Genomic DNA, 15,751 nt, shown 5'->3' with positions numbered 1-15,751 from the left:
CTCCAAAATCGAACAATGATACTGTGCACTGACGGTCTGCCATGGAGGAACGTAATGCATTAGGATAACACCATCACAGTTGTACATGAGAATTACCATAACTTTAGACTGCTCCATTCGCACCATCTACAGAACAGGCTCTGCTAAAAGTATACTATACCTTCTACATTGCTGGCAACAGGTTCTACACAATGCTGGTGGCTACTTTGAAGGACAGTAAGAGGTGCAAACATGTAACTCTTCTGTATCGGTTGTGAATAAATAGTTGCCACTATTTAAGTTCCAATCCTCGTATCATCTGCAAACAAAACAAACTAAGCATCTGGTAATGTAACAGATGAGAGGTAATTAATGTACACGAGAAAAAGGAATGGACCCAAGATGGAACCTTGAGGAACAGAACATGTAATTAACTCCCAGTCAGATGAAGACTGACTGCTTACTGCATAGGTATTTTGCAATGACACCCTTTGTTTCCTGTTAGTTAGATAAGACTCAAACCATTTCGCAGCATTGCCAGTGACACCATAATACTCTAATTTACTTAAGAGAATGCTGTGGTTCACGCAATCAAAGGCTTTTGACAGGTCACAGAAAATGCCAGTAGCCTCTAATTTATTATCTAATGAATTAAGTACAATCTCACTGTAAGTGTAAATAGCTTTCTCTATATCAGAACCCTTAAGAAATCCAAACTGTGACTTAGACAATATATTATTTGCAGTCAGATGCTTAAGGAGACGCTTGAACACAACCTTTTCAAATATTTTTGAGAAAGCCAGCAAAAGTGAAATTGCTTGATAGTTTGATGGTATCTCTTTATCCCCCTTCTTGTAAAGAGGCTTAACTTCAGCATATTTTAGCCAGTCTGGAAATGTCCCGCTGATAAGAGATTGATTACGCAAATAACTTAAGATAGAACTCAACTCGCATGAGCACTCTTTGAAAAACTTTGCTGATATCCCATTGGAATACTCATATTTTAAGGGCACCCCTAAAGACGACCTAAATTACTTTAGTCATTTAGGGAGTTCTTCAAAATAAACATCTCATCTGATGCAAAGTTCATCAGATGTCACAGATTCCTACTGCCTTAGTTAAGTTATTGAACGTCACTCAAGACCAATCCACATTTGCCTTGCACTGTTGGGTGTATTTACATACATATGACCTACAGGCAAATCTGCATTGTTGTACATCATATTCAATACGGTACTGTGACAAGTGGTGTACTTAATTAATGTGCCTATCTGAGTGGCTAGACAAGTATACAATTTAAATACCTAATACGTAATACTGTGGGGTATGAATTAATAGAGGGAAACATTCCACGTAGGAAAAATATATCTAAAAACAAAGATGATGTGACTTACCAAACGAAAGCGCTGGCACGTCGATAGACACACAAACAAACACAAACATACACACAAAATTCTAGCTTTCGCAACCAACGGTTGCTTCGTCAGGAAAGAGGGAAGTGTGGATGGATATGTGTGTGTGTGTGCGAGTGTATACCCGTCCCTTTTTCCCCCTAAGGTAAGTCTTTCCACTCCCGGGATTGGAATGACTCCTTACCCTCTCCCTTAAAACCCAAATCCTTTCGTCTTTCCCTCTCCTTCCCTCTTTCCTGACGAAGGAACCATTGGTTGCGAAAGCTAGAATTTTGTGTGTATGTTTGTGTTTGTTTGTGTGTCTATCGACGTGCCAGCGCTTTCGTTTGGTAAGTCACATCATCTTTGTTTTTAGATATACTGTGGGATATGTTTTACATGACAGGGCCTAAAGGCAAAAAGACAGCATTATACATGATTATAGAACTGTGACAAATGGTATGATTGAACAGTGTGAACCTAGCTGAATGTCTAAACATATACGAGTTCTAGTGAGTAATAAAGCAAGCCTCTTACAAACATTGAAGTGTCACAGCAAAAAACAAATTCATCTTACACAATGTTTTTATGCGAAGCTGTTTGGAGGTTACAAACTTTTGATTATTATTATCATATGCACCAATTACAGTAATATACATTTAGCAAAACAAAGAAATATATATAAAAATGAACATGTGAAATTATATACAGTACACAAGTTTTAAAACGGCTCAGATTACACTCGTATGTTGATGGACTTGATCCAGCGGAGTGCCTCGCTGGATACTTGATGGAGCTTCTCAATGCCACCAGGGAAGCATCTGATTGGGCATTCATTCACTATGTGACTCATTGTTTGGGTGTCACACATACTGTCACTTGAAAAGCCCCACTTGTGCACGTTGTATTTGCACCTACCCTCTTCAGTTCGATAACTGTTTAACTGCACCCACATCTCCCTTGGTTGGTGGAAGCCTGGAACTGGAACTGTTGTATTCTCTACAAGTTCGTGGGTTCGGGTTCTTGTAGCTTGCCACTCACGTTTCCACACTGTGTCCAGGCCGAATCCTGTGGATAGCATTTGGACTCCCATTTCATATGCTGGTCTTCTAGATTTGAGGCGTTTCCTGGGCAATGATAGCAAATCATCATGAAGAGGGATCGTGTTATTTTCAGAAACTTGCTGACAGAGGTTGTAAAGAGCAGCCTTTTGACAGAGGTCTGGTGGACAGATGTTTGAAAGCACTGGCAGCCAGGAAGTAGGTGTAGACCGTACTGTACCACTAATTAACTCTCATAGCTGAGTTCAGTTGGACGTCTACTTTCACTACGTGGGTGCTTCGGACCCAAACTGGTGCAGAGCTATTGAGGAAACAAAAAGCAATAATTCAAATCTGCTACCTTGTACCTCAGATGCCATACACACGAAAGACGGAAGTGATAAGTATATATGCCCGCAGAGCAAGCAAATGGAAATAATTCCTCATTGCAATGTCAAGACTGTTGATTTTTTAGGATAACAAAGTCCCTCAGTGTTCCTAATTTAGAAACTATCAATTTGTGTGATAATATTAACCTTGACAAGGATATATCCTCTCATGATTGTACTAATGTATCATTTTTACATTATAATGTTGAGGGCTTCGGTAACAAAATCGATGTATTTGAGGCCTTAGTTACAGATCTAGCTCTACATGTAATCGTAGTTACAGAGCATCAAAAAGCTAACCATAATATTCAATATTATAAGTTACAGGAGTATAATCTTACATCGTTTTTCTGTAGAACAGAATATAAAGGAGGGGGTGTTGCTACTTACGTAAGGAAATGTAACCTAATAAGTTCTGTAGAAAAAGTATCATGGGTTAATGATTATTGTATTGAGAAAGATTTTGAAGTGGTGATAATTAAGTTAATGATTGTATCCGTCCCTTTTATTGTGGTAGGTATATATCGAGCCCCTTCTGGTAATCTCGAGGTTTTCCTGGAAGCACTGGATAGTGTATTGGGGAAGCTAAGCAAGGGTGGCAATACAGTAAATATTATAATGTTAGGAGACTTTAATATAAACACACTAAGCGACAGCCAGGAATGCAAAGGTTTACAAGACTGCATATGATCCTTTGATATTAAAGATCTACTTGGTCATGTGCCCACTAGAATAACTGAGTCAAGCAGTAGTTCCATAGATCATGGAATGACCAATTACGGAAATGTTGTGTCAGCACAGACTGTAAACGGGCACATATCTGATCATCTAGAACAATTATTAGCGATTGGTTGTCTTAATAAACTTAAACAAAACAAAAAATATGAGAATAGAAGATTATTTTCTGAATACATCACCACCTTGCTGAAGAAAACTTTGGGTCAAGAATCTTGGGAGTCAGTTTATAGAGAAAGGGGAGTTGACAGCAAATGGGAAGTATTTCTAAAAATTTTAACTAGACATATAGGTATTACTATCCCGGCAAAGAAGATCAATGTAAATAAAAATAAACCTCCAGTAGTCAAACGTGTAAAACTGGATGAAAAAATTAAAAGACTCAAAGAAGGAATGGAGTATAGGTATAAGCTACACAGAGAAACCAGTCTTGATTCATATAAAGAGGATTATGAAAAATATAAATATGAGTATCGCAAGGAAGTAAGGAGAAGGAAAGTAGAACATATTAGTAAACAGATCAGAAATTCTGACTGTGTCTCAAAGTCGTGCTGGGCAGTAGTTAATGATATGAGGAACACTGATTCAAAAACTAAAAATAATATACAGTTAAGTATACATAATGATAATTTTTCTGATCCTTATATGGTTAGCAATATATTTAATGAGTACTTTATAGATGCTATTGAAAATTATACTTGCATGAAACAGGAGAGGCAGTTTAAATATGATAAGGAAAAGGAACGGGACTCTTGTAAGCTACCTACAGTAACCATCAAGGACGTAACACAGCTAATTGACAGCCTAAAAAAATAAAAAATCAGCTGGATGGGATGAATTTTCTCCTTTTCTACTGAAAAAATGCAAGGGTGAGTTAGCCAGACCATTAGTCCATCTAATAAATTGTGTACTTGAAGAAGGTGTGTTTCCGAAGATACTGAAACTTGCTATAGTTAAACCTTTATATAAAGAAGGGGAAAGAAAACAACCATAGAACTACAGATCAGTTGCCTTAACCTCAGTGTTTGGTAAATTAATTGAAAAAATAATGCTAGAAATCTTAATCGAGCATTATAATATGAATAACTTAATAGGAGATTTCCAACACGGCTTTAGAAGGGGTCGGAGCACCATATCTGCACCAGTACAGTTTGCACACTGTCTGATGGAGAAAATAAATGAGGGTTACGAAACGGCAGGAGTGTTTTTAGACCTTTCCAAAGCGTTTGACAGAGTCCATCATGGTGCTCTTTTAAGTAAACTTGCTTGTAATGGTGTCAATGGGAAACTGTTGCTTTTAATAGAATCTTACCTTAAAGATAGACAACAATGCACAGAAGTTGTGTATGATAATGGAGAGGTAATCGAAAAAAAAAGATCAAAGATAAGAAATATAAATTTTGGTGTGCCACAAGGCTCTATCTTGGGCCCCTTCTTGTTTATTTGCTACGTGAATGATTTCCCAAAAGTGTTAGACACCAGTCATCGTATTACTATGTATCCTGATGACACCTCTGGGGTTTGCTGGGCACGTAGTAATATTGACCTAAATTCAGTGGTACAGAATTTTGTTGAAAAAGCCCAAACACATATTGAAAAAGAAAACCTGAGGGTCAATATTAACAAAACTAATTTAATTTATTTGAAGACAAGTGGCTCAAATAAAAATACTGTTGTGAATGAGGACATTCAGGAAAATACCTGTTCAGAATGTAAATTTCTGGGGATATATATAGATGACAGACTTTCGTGGAATAAGCAAATAGATCATGTCTGTGGTAAAATAACACCTAGTCTGTATTTACTAAGGAGATTGGTTCAATATTTAGATACTGAAGCAATAAAAATAGCGTATTTTGGGTTGGTGTATCCCCATCTATCTTATGGAATCGTATTGTGGGGTGGGTGTAGCTAATACAATATAAGAAGGGTATTTGTATTGCAGAAAAGACTAATAAGAACTATGGCAAAAGTAAGACCCAGAACTTCATGCAAAAACCTGTTTATTAAGTTTAATATTACGACTATCTATGCAGTATATATCTTTCAATCAATATTATTAGTGAAAAAAGACAAAAAAGTGACGAACAGGAATATGGAAATCCATGATTACAATACAAGACACAAATACAAGTATTCTGCTGCAGAGTATACCAGTGCAACGGATGCTCCTCGGAGGACTGATGTGGTTGCTCCCCATGTACTGCTTGCCAGCGTTCTCACAAGGTTCACTCGTGTTTGTATCTTCTTGGCCAAGTTGGAAAGGTGTTTTTTGTATGTTAAAGTTGTCCAGAGTGACTCCCAGGTATTTTGGACTTTCGTTGTATCTGACTGTGCCAAGAGGGCCAATCTGTGGACTGATCTTTGCTGATGAAAGGCGATTAGAGAGGTGGAACAGGCTTCCCTCGGTTTTAGAAACATTTGTTCTCAGTCGCTGTGTCTCGGAATACTCATAAAGTTTAGTAAGGCTGTTGATATTGTGCTCTTCACATTCAGAAACGTCTTCACTCTGATATGAAATTGCCAGCTCATCTGCACATTCAAACTTTCGGCAGGTCAAATTCAGCAGGTCAGCTGTGTAGAGGTTGAATAACACTGGAGCAAGAACAGAGCCCTGAGGTAATCTGTCATTGACTACATGCCATCTGCTTTTCTCTTCTCCTTGATGTACTTTAAACTACCTTTTGCTTAACATGTTACTTAAGAGGTTGCCTAGAGTTCTGCAAGGTATTACTCTCAAAAATTTCAATAATAGGCCCTCACGCCACACCATGTTATAAGCTGCTGACAGGTCAATGAACACTACTCCAGTTTTAAGTTTCTTTTGGTATCCAGATTCTATGTGAGTAGTCAAGGAGAGCACTTGTTCACAGCAGCTTCTATAAGGTCTGAATCCAGCTTGTTCAGGTGGTATCATAGCATTAATTTGATCTTGGATTCGGTTTAGAATCATTATTTCCAATAGCTTGTAAGCACAGCTATGTAGAGATATTGGGTGGAAGTATTCTGCAGCTGTTCCCTCTTTCCCTGGCTTTTTGATAGTGATAATTTTTGCTCTTTTAAATTTTTTGGGGTAATGTCGCTGTACGAAGTCCTAATTCTCCAAACACCATTATCACGTACTGCTCAACATATCTTCTGCAGTCCTTTGCTATCCCATACATCCGCAGCATTTCTGACTTGTTATGTTATTGTCTACATTTCAGGCCCATCCATAAAAACAGACTTTATGATCACTTTATAAACTGTCATCTTGAACTGCCTTGAAATGCTGGAGGATCACGGCAGGTTAAGGAAGCAGTAATATCAACTGTTGCATGCAGCTATTCTTGCCTTTATCTGTGTTGGTTCCTTACTATCTTCTGTAACAATTCCTCCCAAATACTTAAACTAATTTACTCTTTCAAATCCTTCAAACTGCTCAACTCCCCTCCATCTTGTTTTGTTTCTGGTGCTGAACAAATGTGTGTATTCCATTTTTTTCCCAACTTATGACCAGGCCAAGTGCAGCCATTTCACATTCCATAACTAAATTGTTTCCTACCACACATTCTCCACCCCTACCTAGCATGGCTAAGTCATCCACAAATGCCATGCTGGTGAAAATAGTACCACGTGTTTTCCTTGGAAGTTTTCACATGGCAGTCTCTGCAGCCAGCTTACTTAAGTCCTAGAAATATCAGAAAACTATTGGTATACTTGCCATTAGCTTCTATTTTACAGTTGGTGTTGCTTAGAGTGTTTTTCACATGTGTTAATAGCTTTGGTAGCATCCTCAGCTCCCGTAACATCATTAAAAAAAAAAGAGAGAGAGAGAGAGAGAGAGAGAAGACTGTTCCTATTGACTCTGTCATGGCTGCATTAAAGTCAACATACAGTAGATGAACCATTATATTGAACTTTTAACTTTTTCCCATTCTTCATGTTCTTCTATACCCTGTTCATTTCTACATTCCTCAGTGTCATGCAATCTATTTTTCTCAAATTTCATTCTGCAAATAGTTTTTGATTTATCCCTCATTCTTCATTATTTTGTCTGCCTGTCCCTTGCTGGAGCATCTTCTTCCATGCACTGTTCTGTTTGTTAATAGCTACCTCATAGATATCATCATACCACTCACTTTGTTTAACTCTGTTTTCCAGTTCCAACATGGATTTCATTGTCTGTCATGTTGTTCTTTCCATAAGTTGCCAATGCAATCTGGGGCTAACTTCCTCCTCAACGACAATCACTCTCATCCCTTCATCCATTTCTCTTTGGAATTCTGCTCTTTTCTTCTCATTGGTGATGACTGGTCCACATTATACTTCCTATCCCTTTCTACACATTTAAAGTTTGCTCTTGTTATCCTCTGCCTATACCCGAGTGTCACCACTAGCAGTTCAATTCAAATCTGGCCCCTTCCTCACCTGTATATCCTTAATATCTGAACCATGCCTTCTTTGAATAAGCACTTGGTCCATTTGATTGTGTCCCCATCTTGAGATTTCCCCATCCTTTCATGGAAGTTTGTGTGATTGTGTGCTTGTGTGGTGAAATTTTTCGCATCTTTGCATATTTTCGAATTAGAAAGGGGTAATATCAAATTCTAATAACGGTAGAGTGTAACATGCATAGGCGTTTGTCATTTGTACTAAGACAGGGGTAGGATCGCATTGTAATATCTGTATAGTGGCGTAGTCGTGGTCATTTGATTGCTTATTTTGTAAGTAATTGTTCATATACCGCAGCTCAATCTGGCGCTGGTGACACAACTGTGCAGTTGCATATTGCTGTTTTATTTGTCGCAACTCTATACGTCCAGATATTAGCAGTAGGATGGATAGGGTGTGTGCGGGCGCAGGAGGAACTGGCTGCGGTTCATGAGCAGCTGAGCATGCTGTTGGCCACAGTCAGCTGCCTTCAGGCTGCTGCCTCAAGGTGCAGCGACGGTGGAGGGTCTGGCGCATCGCTTGAGACACTCCAGGTGTCGCTTGCTGCGTCCGCTGACTCAGCCGCCGAGGCACCTTCTAGTGTACCCGGTGCGTTGGGGCTGCCCTCACCTCAGGGTGAGTGGCGGACTGCAACGCGTTCGCGTCTCTCGTTGCGGAGGGCCACTGTGGAGGCTGGCCTTGCCCGTTCATCCTGTCAGTGGGCAGGTGGCCGTTCCTTCAGCAGGGCCTGAGCAGACACACGGGAGCAAAGGCTTGCTGGTTATTGGGAGCTCCAACGTTAGGCAGGTGATGGAGCCCCTTAGGGAAATAGCATACAGGGCTGGAAAGAATTCCAACGTGCACTTGGTTTGTCGGCTGGAGGGGCCTCATCCAAGATGTGGAGGCGGCCTTGCCTGTGGCTATTGAGCGTACGGGGTGCAGTCGTCTGCAAGTAGTTGCTCACATCGGCACCAATGATGCCTGTCACTTGGGTTCTGAGGCAATCCTCAGTTCGTACAGACTGCTGGCCTCGCACACGGGGTGCAAGCAGAGCTCTCTATTTGCAGCATTGTTCCCAGAGTGGATCGGGGTCCTTTGGTTTGGAGCCAAGTGGAGGGTCTCAACCAGAGGCTTCGTCGACTCTGCGACGGTCTTGGCTGCAGATTTCTAGACTTGCGCTATTGGGTGAGGAATTGTAGGACGCCCCTAGATAGGTCAGGGGTGCACTACACAAAGGAAGCAGCTACTCAGGTAGCAGAGTACTTGTTGCGTGCACATGGGGGTTTTTTAGGCTAGGCAGTAGCCTCAAGGTGCAGCGACGGTGGAGGGTCTGGCGCATCGCTTGAGACACTCCAGGTGTTGCTTGCTGCGTCCACTGACTCAGCCGCCGAGGCACTTTCTAGTGTACCCGGTGCGTTGGGGCCGCCCTCACCTCAGGGTGAGTGGCACTCACCAGTTGACGTGCAGGCAGGCAGGCAGGGAAATTAGGACGCGCTCAGTGTAAAGACACTTCAGCTATCAAGATATTAGCAGTAAATTTTCAGAGTGTTCGGAATAAAGTTCCTGAATTTACTGCCCTCCAGGAAGCGTGTGGAGCGCAAATTATTCTCGGGACTGAGACCTGGCTGAACCCTGAGATAGGAAGTTCTGAAATATTTAGTGAGGGTTGGAACATGTATCGGAAAGACAGATTAGACACCGTAGGAAATGGTGTCTCCATTGCAGTTGACAAATATAGTGTGTCTACTGAGGCCAAAGTAGAGTGTGATTGTGAAGTTATCTGGACATGTTTAACAGGGCTAGGAGAAATAAAGTTAATTGTTGGGTGTTATTACCAGCCACCAGGTTCCACCATGACAGTTATAGAATCATTCAAAGGGAGTCTACACTCTGTACCGCAGAAGTACCCGGATCATGCTATATTAGTCGGAGGCGACTTCAACCTACCTAGTACAGACTGGGATGTCTATGGATTCATTACAGGTAGTACAGACAAGCTATCGTGTGAATTACTTTTGAACACATTATCTGAAAACTGTCTTGAGCAGCTAAATCGACAGCCAACACATAATGGAAATATTTTAGATCTGGTAGCCACGAACAGACCAGACCTCATTGACGGTGTCAGTGTCGAGACAGGGATTAGTGATCATGATGTTGTCATTACGACTATGTTACGAAAGTTAAAAAGTTGGTCAAGAAGGCTAGGAGAGTATTCTTACTAGAAATAGCAGATAAGCAGTTGTTAGCACCCCACTTAGTAAATGAATCGACTTCATTTACTTCCGGTATGATGGACGTGGAAGAATTATGGGCAACTTTTAAGCACATTGTAAATCATGCATTTGAGAAGTATGTGCCAATAAAGTGGGTTACGGACGGAAAAGACCCACCATGGTTTAACAGCGCAATTCGGAGAATGCTCAGGAAGCAAAGACAGTTGCACTTGCGCTACAAGAAAGATCAGGAGAATGAGGACAGGCAAAAGTTAGTAGAGATTCGTGCTGCTGTAAAAAGAGCGATGCGCGACGAATACAACCACTACCACCGTCATACCTTAGCAAAAGATCTTGCTGAAAACCCAAGGAAATTATGGTCTTACGTAAAATCGGTAAGCGGGTCAAAGGCTTCCATCCAGTCACTCACTGATTGGTCTGGCCTGACAACGAAGACAGCAAAACGAAAGCTGAAATTTTAAATTTAGAATTTGAGAAATCTTTCATGCAGAAGGATCATACAAACATACCGCTGTTTGAGTCTCGTACAGATTTCCATTTGGAGGACATAGTAATAGACACCCCTGGGGTTGTGAAGCAGCTGAATGGATTGAAAATAAATAAATCACCAGGTCCTGATGGGATTCCAATTCGGTTTTACAGAGAGTACTCTACTGCATTGGCTCCTTACTTAGCTCGCATTTATCGCGAATCTCTTGCCCTACGTAAAGTCCCGAGTGACTGGAAAAATGCGCAGGTGATGCCCGTATATAAGAAGGGTAAAAGGACGGATCCTCAAAATTACAGACCAATATCCTTAACATCGGTTTGTTGCAGGATTCTCGAAGATATTCTCAGTTCGAATATAATGAATTTCCTTGAGACAAAGAAGTTGCTGTCCATGCATCAGCACGGCTTTAGAAAGCATCGCTCCTGCGAAACGCAACTCGCCCTTTTTTCACATGACATCTTGCGAACCATGGATGAAGGGTATCAAACGGATGCAATATTCCTTGACTTCCGGAAAGCGTTTGACTTGGTGCCCCACTGCAGACTCCTAACTAAGGTACGAGCATATGGGATTGGTTCCCAAATATGTGAGTGGCTCGAAGACTTCTTAAGTAATAAAACCCAGTACGTTGTCCTCAATGGTGAGTGTTCATCGGAGGTGAGGGTATCATCTGGAGGGACGTGGAGGGAATTGTGGTAGGACCGCTGTTGTTTTCTATCTACATAAATGATATTTTGGATAGGGTGGATAGCAATGTGCGGCTGTTTGCAGATGATGCTGTGGTGTACGGGAAGGTGTTGTCGTTGAGTGACTGTTGGAGGATACAAGATGACTTGAACAGGATTTGTGATTGGTGTAAAGAATGGCAGCTAACTCTAAATATAAATAAATGTAAATTAATGCAGACGAACAGGAAAAAGAATCCCATAATGTTTGAATACTCCATTAGTAGTGTAGCGCTCGACACAGTCACGTCGATTAAATATTTGGGCGTAACATTGCAGAGCGATATGAAGTGGGACAAGCACGTAATGGCAGTTGTGGGGAAGGCGAATAGTCATCTTCGGTTCATTGGTAGAATTTTGGGAAGATGTGGTTCATCTGTAAAGGAGACCGCTTATAAAACACTAATATGACCTATTCTTGAGTACTGCTTGAGCATTTGGGATCCCTATCAGGTCAGATTGAGGGAGGACATAGAAGCAATTTAGAGGCGGGCTGCTAGATTTGTTACTGGTAGGTTTGATCATCACGCGAGTGTTACGGAAATGCTTCAGGAACTCGGGTGGGAGTCTCTAGAGGAAAGGAGGCGTTCTTTCTGTGAATCGCTACTGAGGAAATTTAGAGAACCAGCATTTGAGTCTGACTGCAGTACAGTTTTACTGCCACTAACTTATATTTCGCGGAAAGACCACAAACACACTCTACTACCAGTGGGGCTTCCTTTCCTGTCAGGGATGGTCTCTTAAGTTCTCTCATCTTCCTGTAAGGCAGGAGGTTCCTACTGTTAGCCTCAATGGGCAAGTGTCACATCCGCCAGCTCCACTGTACCAGTGACCTTTATCTCTGCCTTTTCTGCTTCTGGAGACTTCACTGTTACCCTGGCTAGGACCCCTTATAGGACATTATTGTCCAGGGTGGACGATGCAAAGTTTTTTTTAAAAGAAATATTACTTAAAAAACTAAAGGATTACTTAGTGGAAAAAGAATTTCATTGTGCAGGGGAATGTCTGTTTAAAAAGTGAGGAATGTTGTTATTACTTGCATGTATGTACTGTAATCAACTGAAAATATCATAGTATGGTGTATGTAAATAACATGCAGTACACTGTTCCATATTATAATATGTAGGCTAAATATTTTAAGGTATTAGGTTTAGTTGACCTGTCCTATATTACAAGTACACACTCCATACATAATGTAAGCAAATGAGACCAAATAAAAACCAATCAGTCTATCTATCCACCCTTCCTCCTTTCTCACAAAGTTTTGGGACTGGCAATGGTGGAGCTATACCTAATTACATAGCTTTGTGTAAAAGTATTTGGTGCCTGACACACTCAAATCTTTTGGCAGGTGGCAAAATATTCCAACCATCTTCAGTTTCTTTTTTTTCTCCCTACAAAACCTTGGCAGCAAATATAAATATTGCATCTTCAGTTGATAACCCTTTATGAAATCCAAACTGACTTTTAGTGACGGTATGATCACTAACGTGCTTAACAATACTGGCATGCATTAGTTTCTCTAAAACCTTAGAAACACTTGTGAGTTAACAAGACTGGCCAATAGTCAGCAATATCTGCCGTATCTGCATTCTTATACAGTAATTTTACAACTGCATACTTAAATCTGTCAGGAACTGTTCCTTGCTTACATGGTGCATCAGAAATAAAAGCAAAGGATTTTACTTACATGGCTGCACCAGTTTTTTTTATAAGTTACTGGGTATGCTACCAACTCCAATAGAGTTTTTACTTTTCAGAGACTTAGTAAATCTTTGAATTTCTTTTATAGAGACTATTTTTATTTGGATCTGTTGTACTGTGCTAAGAACATGGGCTTGCAGAAAATTTGTGCCTCAGTTTATGAAGCATCATGATCAAATGTTTCTGGATCACAAACAATATGATTTTCATTCTTATTTGGATATTTTCTGTAGAAACTGCACTTTTCCTGTTCCCTTCTTTACAAAATTCTAGATAGTTTTTATTTTATTGTTTGAGTTACTGCTTTCTGCCTTCAAGAACATTTTCTTCAATAGTTTCTATTTTATTGTTTGAGTTACTGCTTTCTGCCTTCAAGAACATTTTCTTCAATGCAGCCTTGTTAAGAATTCTATTGTACAGTTTGTAGTGCCTGATATTACTGGAATTATTCCTCTTGGCTACTTCAAAAGCTCCCTTTTCATTCTACAAGAAATTTAAATGCCCTTAGTAATCCAGGGCCTATAACCTGATTTAAACAAGTTTTATCTCCCTAAATTTTTGAGAAATATTTCTACAGTAAATATATTAAATTTTGAGCTAAAACCCACAGCAACATATACAGGAGACCAACCCACAAGCTGCAGCTGATGTTAAAGTTTTCCATGGTTGGTTTGTTTGTAATACTCAAGTTTTTCCAAATAAAATTAACTTTATTCTGCACATTTACTTGTTTGTGGTGAGGAACTGTCCCTCACAGTCAGAAAGGCCATTTATAATATTTTTGACTAATTATTACATATATCCTTATCTGCAATATGATCCATCAAACACAAAACTATCTATCTATCTATTAATATAATAGAGGGAAACATTCCATGTGGATATATCTATATATTAAAGTGCTTGAACTGGCTGTTACTCTAACACTAAATGTAAATCGAATGAAAGTAGCCAATTCCTAACAGGTCTAACGTGCTGATTGCAAATACCACAAAGAAAATTCAAAATTAAGTTTTCATTTTACACTGTTTTATTATGGTGAGATACTTATATACGGATTTTTATGTAAAGTTTAAAATCAAATATTATAATGGTGTGTGAAAGTCATAATAACTAGTGACAATGGATTATATTATTGCCCCTGGTCTTACTTGTGTGCAATATTTTGTATATAAACATTTTGATACCAATTTTAGTGATCTTTTTGTCTCCCTCCTCTTCAACTTCAGTGACTTTATTAATGCATGTAATAATTTTTGCACATTTTTTTGCAGATTAACTCCCATTTGTTCACGTTGACTGCTACTGAAGTGAACAAAAACGCCATGAGTTTGTGTTAACAGAACTGACACATTTTGCTGTGTGTGTACGTAGAAGTGACATTTGCTTCACAAAAACAGCAAATAACTCCATTGATTAAAAAAGCTTACAGTTGTTATTTTGGGTGCAAAATAGGTGATCAGGATAAACCCTGGGCTCCACATGTGATCAGCAACACTTGTGCCAGCAACCTCAGGAACTGGATGCATGGGAAAGGATATTCAATGCTCTTTGCAATGCCCATGATGGTGTGAGCCAACTGACCATGTCAGTGACTGCTACTTTTGTATGGTTTCCCCTATCAAGAAGGGAATAACTAAGAAGAAGAAGCTGACAGTGATCTATCCTAACATTCCATCTGCCATACATCCAGTTCTACATGGGGAAGGATTGCTAATACCTGAACCACCAACAGAGTACGATATTACTTCTGATGGGGATTCTGAATGTCCTGAACCATGTACATCACAAGATCCAGAGTTTCTTCCAAATATGTCATCAACTGATGATCCACAAAAATTGTCTCAAAATGAGTTAAGTGATCTCGTTAGAGATTTGGAGCTCTCTAAAGCTATGGCTGAGAGTTTAGCATCAAGACTACAGCAGCCCATTTTTCTGGAAAGCAATGTAAATGCTTCATTCTACCACAGAAGAGAGCAACAATTCACTCCTTCTTTTAATATTCAAGATAGCCCTCTGGCATGTGTACGCACAAATGGTCTAATGAAGGCTCTCAGAATTAATTACAACTCTGATGAATAGAGACTCTTTATTGATTCATCAATGTTGAGCTTGAAAGCAGTGTTTTTACAAATTGGTAATGAGCTCCCTTCTATTCCAATTGGGCATAGTGTGCATATGAAAGAGTCATACCAAAACACGAAAATTTTACTAGACGCCATCAAGTATAATGACTCTCAATGGCAGATCTGTGGTGACGCAAAAGTGGTTGCACTGCTATTAAGTATGCAGTTAGAGTATACTAAATATAGCTGCTTTCTCTGAGAATGGGATAGCTAGGCTCATGCATCTCATTACAGCAAACATGAATGGCCCACCAGAAAATCTCTTCAACCAGGTATAAAGAACATTAAGAGTGAACCTATATTAGACGCTATAAAGATTCTGCTCCTACCCTTGCACATCAAGTTGGGTCTCATGAAAAAATTTAAGGGAATGAACAAAGATGGTGATGCTTTTAACTACTTAAGCCAAAAATTCCCTTACTTAAGTAATGCCAAAGTAAAGGAGGGCATCTTTGTAGGCCCACAGATTTGAGAGCATTTTGGAGACCATACTTCTGTTGGAATCATACAAGGTGATAAGCA

The 15,751-nt window shown here is 39.8% G+C and overlaps 1 protein-coding gene across 1 annotated transcript in view; it reads left to right on the top strand.

Moving 5' to 3' along the window:
- The window catches only part of LOC124788140 (GATOR complex protein WDR24), a 141,559-nt gene extending 127,147 nt beyond the window's left edge, over window positions 1-14,412 (top strand). The window contains exon 14 of the mRNA XM_047255283.1: window positions 14,378-14,412. The gene's annotated coding sequence lies outside the window, so the exon portion shown is untranslated. The remainder of the gene's footprint in view (window positions 1-14,377) is intronic.
- The last annotated feature ends 1,339 nt before the right edge of the window (window positions 14,413-15,751 follow it).

The sequence above is a fragment of the Schistocerca piceifrons genome, chromosome 3, assembly GCF_021461385.2.
Source record: "Schistocerca piceifrons isolate TAMUIC-IGC-003096 chromosome 3, iqSchPice1.1, whole genome shotgun sequence".
In the NCBI taxonomy this organism is placed as follows: domain Eukaryota; kingdom Metazoa; phylum Arthropoda; class Insecta; order Orthoptera; family Acrididae; genus Schistocerca; species Schistocerca piceifrons.
Note: the sequence above shows the minus strand (reverse complement) of the source record. Positions and strands in the feature narration are given on the sequence as shown.